A 6,000-nucleotide genomic window follows, 5' to 3' on the forward strand; every position below is an offset into this window, starting at 1 on the left:
TAATGAATGCAATAAGTATATTTATAAGTAACTTGTTGAGGATGCCTGTGTGATTGTATGTATGTTGTTGATATGCTTATACTTGATACAAACATAGATGTGATTAATTCCACTAAAAGCATGTGTTGTTTGACTTGAAAGACTTAGGCCATGTTGATGTAATCTTAGGGATGAGGATTACAAGATAATCTATTATTTATAGTGTTAGTCGTTCTCATTATGTTGAATTTGTGGTTAAGAGATTCAATCAGTATGATTGTAATCATGCTTGTACTCCGTACGATTCTTCTTATAAACTCACGATAAATAAGGGTAAGGAGTATCTTAACTTGAATACTCAAGAGTTAAAGGATGTCTGATAAATTTAATGAACTATAAGAGTCCAGACATTGCCTATATTTTGAGTAAGTTAGGTATATATAACATGTAATCCAGAGCAAGCGCATTGGGATACACTTAGTAGAGTAATATGGTACCTAAATTACTCTATTACCTTTTGTTTGGTTTATGAAAGGTATCTTGCTGTCCTTGAGGGATTTTGTGATGCTAACTGGATAGTTAACTCAGAGGAGTCTAATCTACGAGTGGATATATTTTCGCTCTAGTTTGAGGGTTTGTTAAACAGACATGTTTTGCTCAAGTTCACTATGGAATTTGAGAGTATTGCGTTAGATAAAGCACGAGAGGGATCCGAGTGACTAAGATGCTTTTTAGAAGACATTCCTCTCTGGCATAGGCATGTGCCAGCTATATCTATACTTTGTTTTAGCCAAGCAGTAATAGCTAAAGCTAAGAATAATTAATCTCAATTGGCGTTATTTCCATTGATTGGATTATGTCCAAGGAGAATATCGCAGAGCCTTTGACGAAAGGTTTGTCCAAAGAGATAGTTAATAATGCATCAAAGGGGATTGGGCTTAAGCTCATGAAATAAACTTGCCACGAAGGATACTCAACCTTGCTGACTGGAGATCCCAAGATCAAGGTTTTGAATGAGACAACTAATTTTTGGTGGGTCAAGGTAAACACTATCAGAGAATTTCATTCTATGCCCCTTCCCTATGGTGTAGACGTGATAGTGTGACTGCATGTGAAGGATGACTTTTAACTAAGTCTTAATGAGTTCTATAGTTTCAATTTAAGATTGAAGTGGGGTGTAGCAGTAAACACTCTTGATGGAACTCACCTATCTGAATGTGGAAGTGGGTCGCTTCCTATGAGAATAGAGCTGATTCTATAGAGCATTCTGAGAAACGGGATTTGTCCAGGGCCAAAAAGGACAAAACGGCACGAACTCGACAACACCTAGAGAGATATCATGTGTGGTTATTATCGCGGATTACACCAAACGATGGAAGTTCAAGACATCGCTTTCACTGTCCATCAAGTAGTTCCGGAAATTTCTCACTAAGCAAAGGTTCAAGACCTCATGGACACCTCTTGCCTAAGTGGTATTTCTCGCTTTCCGTTTTCTGATTTTTATCGGTATTTCATTCATGTGGGGGATTGTTGGAGAAAATAAGTTTTATTGTTTCGGTTTTGTAGTCTTGGTGGGAATGGAACTTAGGACTTTTGAGTCTCTAAGGGAACTTGCTCATATTCTTATGAGCGAATGAAATATGACCTTTAGTTCTACATAGGGTATAACTAAAGAGGAGCTCCACTATTTAACTATTCCTTTATGGATAGTCAGACAAACAATGTGGGTGGAATGGTTGGGGCAAACAATACTTGTTTTCACTAAGGCTTGGGCTTAAGGCTCGGGCTCGTTCTTACGCCGTGGACATAGGTCAACCAAGACGTATCTTTTTGGACAAAATTCTTTTGAAATATTTCTTTAAATATTCTAATATCAAATAAATTTTGTATTTAATGTGGGGGCGTAGGACTTGGAGAGGATTTATTTATTTCCGTTTTTATTTTTATGTCGACATAATGTGCAGTTAATTGCGTAATTGTTTTTTACCGTTTTGGAAAATCTTGAATTAATGAAAATTTATTTTGGTTTTATTACAAAATTATATTCTCTTTAATTCACTCTTAATGCACATTATTTTCGATTATCTCTCTTCTCCACTATATAAACCTTTTGGTTTCTTCATTCCAATTTGTGTCCAGAAGAGCCACTATCCTCTTCTTTTCGTCTTTCTCCCTCGGTGTGGTTTTTATTCTTTGTGTCATTGTTGTTGAGTGCGTATGAGTAGGAAAGTATTATAGTCCTAACAATATTTGCAACGGGCACTTTTATCCTGGATACAACTTGACCACAGGGTATAGGCATCACTCATTCTTGAGGCGTACCGGTCAACTATCGTGTTAAGGACAGCGTGTTGAACACGTGACTCTGTCCTCTATTTGCTGATTACATTGAGTGTTTATTTAAGCGTTTCAGAAATTTATTATTAACATCTTCTTTGAGTATTTTATTGTTACAGTTGCAACATAAAGAAGGTCATGGCTGGAAATTTTTTTGTGCTAAAACTACATTGAGTTATCATAAGTACCGGTGAACTAGATACAAATTTTCTAAAAAATTTATTTTGCCAAAAATAGGAATGGGCTATAGCCCGGGTTATCCCCTTGATAGGCCGGTCCCTGATTAAGTGGATATTTTTCTACATTCTAATCGATTCAAGTATCAACCAATTGAATTTTTAACCTTAGCTAATAAATAATAGAAACTCAAAGAGACAGGAATATAAAACATCCTAGGGCAATTCCTATGGGAATCGACAAACTCAAAATTTGTAAAGTCTGCTCGATGAGAAAACACGTTTTTCCACTATGGTCAAATGTTAAAAAATGATTGACCATTTTGCAGAGCAGCAAGGGAGAAACCGAGCGACAAAAGCAATGTCGCGAAAAAATGTGTATGTCATTAACGAGTATATTCCCGATGTTTTTATTTCTTTTTTATAGTTTTCATGTTTTCTATTCTAAACTCACACCTCTCACTACACGAAATCAGGAAATTTATAACGTGGAAAAAACGTTAGTATCTATATATTATAACGTCAAAAGAAACGTTGAAAATGTATCGTTATTATTAGTGTTGCGCCTATTTTTAACAGTTCATTTCGCTACAATAAAAAATTATTAAATAACGGTTTAATTAGTTGTATACACCAACAATTATATAGTCAGCACAAGAATAATCTGATGTCATTTTGTTGTAATGGATAGCCGTTATTGTGCATATCGTTACGATTAGCATGTAACAGTTTGGTGTAACAGTTACTGCAACGACGACTTTGTGTGTAACGATTGACTTATTGCCACCTGTCCTTCCTTGTAACAGCTACATCAACGATTTAAATTGTTGTTTAGTTGATTGTAACATATTGGATTTAACAGTTATTGTAACAATTAGTAACCGTGACATCTCAATGTAACGGCTGTCGTACAACACGTGTCAATCGGTTATAACATGTAGAGTAACGGCTTCGAACGTTGATGATTTATTGTAACATTTCGGATATAACAGCTTGCTGTAACGATTCGATTCGTTACAACTGACTGTAACGTTGAAGTTTGCCACGTGTTTATCGTTTGTAACATGTAGACTAACGGATTTAGACGTTGACGATTGATTGTAACAGTAATGAATTTTCTAGGTGCGTCGATTCGACGTTGATAAAAAAAATATAGTTTTCAGAAGAAAAAAAATAACGTTTTTTACTGTTATAAATAAGCTCCCATAATTGGACCCTGCAATGCAATCCATTTCTGAAGCTGCAATATAATTACTTTCTGAAGCTGCATTGCAATTCATTTCTGAACCTGCAATACTGAATCTGAAACCCATAATTCAATCTCATTCCACAATACATGCATTATCATTCTAGCAGCACAAGGAATTCATTCATTCACTAATTATGGAATCCATACAACAACCAATTGAACCAAGGTTTGTCTCCTCATTCATTCACATATGCAAGTATATACGAGTATCATTCTTACATCGAAAGAACTGCTTAAGCCTAAAAAAATACATGGTTGCCTATATGGTTATAATCAAATGACAAGGGTTGTGTTTTTCAGAAGTTTCTAAATATAATTAAGTGTTGTTATGCATTATACCTTGGCTGGAAAAAAGTTGTTCATCAGCCAAAAGAAGTCGTCCTTTGACATCAGAGTATCCTTAACCATCTCATGGCATCAGCTATTGACATTGATTCCAGTATCCTGTGAAAACAACAAAAATGAAATAGAAACTCAAACTAGAAACATCACTCGTATTAGAGAAATATTCATTTAGTAATTTCGACAATTTATTTACATGTTCATTGTCATTCTGCAATACATACATTCTCATTATAGAAAAACAAGTAAATAATTCATTCATCCATTGTGGAATCCATAGACCAACCAATTGAACCAAGATTTGTCTCATCATTCATTCAGATACCTAAGTATATATGAGTGTGAAACAACTGCTTGAGGCAAAAAAAACATACATGGTTCCAATTATTATAATAAAATGACAAGGTTGTGTGTTTCAGCAGTTTCTAATGCAGACATTCTCACTGTTTTTATTTGAACATGGCAACCTAAGCATCAAAACTTTATATTTGACTGAATTATCACTAGGAACTTATATACATGGTTTCATATGTTAAATTAAGATGACAACAAACAATGCACTGATATAGTAAGGCATTAATCACCAATTAATAGAAGTAGAGAAAAGAATGTCTCGCTTGGTACAAGTTCATTTCCTCACTTGGTACAGCTTTGCAAGGCCAACATTGTCTCGTTTATTTATCCAGCTTCATGATTGACCCCCACACAGTGGGATGATCCGCTTCAGGTGTTTGCATCAATGAATTCTCTAAAAACAAAGATAATGGTACCATCAGTCAACCAAATTTTTATTAAGTAATGCAAGAAACTCTAATGTATCAAGAATTTACCCACCAACTGGAATTACGGTGGTAAGTTATACCTTTTGGCAGGAATCAAGTGAAACACATACTTGAAGGGATCACAATAGGTAACGCAAACAAACCTGAGATTATAATGACTTGTCAACTTTCTCTGCAGTAGGTATTATCCAGCTTCAGGTGTTAGCATCAACGAAACCTCACAAAAGAAAAAGAGAATTGTAGCATGTAAGTGTATCAACCGGAGGTAGCGAATGATAATAAGGAAACTAATAATTATAATAGTAAAGTCACCAGTAAAATTAGAGAGGAAAATGTTTTGCTCTTCTGGTTTGATGCATTTATCTCCTTCATTTACAGCAAACCTAACGACCATAACATCTCTACTCTGAAAACTCGATGGTAGTAAGTTGTACTTTTTGGCAGAAATCATGTAAAACACATACTTTAAATATATGAACAGATGTGGTAAGATCTTACTCATCAATAGAATTAGATACGTGAGTATCATACTTCTAGCTTGTGTTACTTTTGTGGCTTTGCAGGACAAACAATTTCAAGTTATTTCACCACAGCTCTGGCATTTATCTATCAAGGTCCTGCAACGCTATACAAGAGAAGGTGAAAAGGCGAGGGTACCCAAATATACCTCAATGTAAAACTTTTCCTACCTATAATTCCATTCTCCGAAAGTGATTGTCTATGGACTGAGTCGAGACAATGCAACTAATCGGTTCACACTTCGTGTGATCGTCTATGGATACAAGATCGAGACAATACAACAACGAAGTATGTTTACTTGATAAAAAGGTTCGGATTTAACCAAACACAATAGGATTGCTTATCAAGTAAATAGGAATTAACGTTTGTGTAATTTACTGTAATTATAATAAAACAATTATAATGCAGAAAATAAAAGTAAATGACACAGCAAGATTTTGTTAACGAGGAAACCGAAAATGCAGAAAAACCCCAGGACCTTGTACAGAATTGAGTACTCTCTGGATTAAGCCGCTACACAAAATTAAACCAACTTCGTATAGTTGAGACCAAGCAACTAAACCTATAGTTCACCTAGTTCCGTCTGTATTCCCACGCCTCCAACTTATGAATAAGT

The sequence above is a fragment of the Papaver somniferum genome, chromosome 2 (genome assembly GCF_003573695.1).
Source record: "Papaver somniferum cultivar HN1 chromosome 2, ASM357369v1, whole genome shotgun sequence".
Lineage (NCBI taxonomy): Eukaryota > Viridiplantae > Streptophyta > Magnoliopsida > Ranunculales > Papaveraceae > Papaver > Papaver somniferum.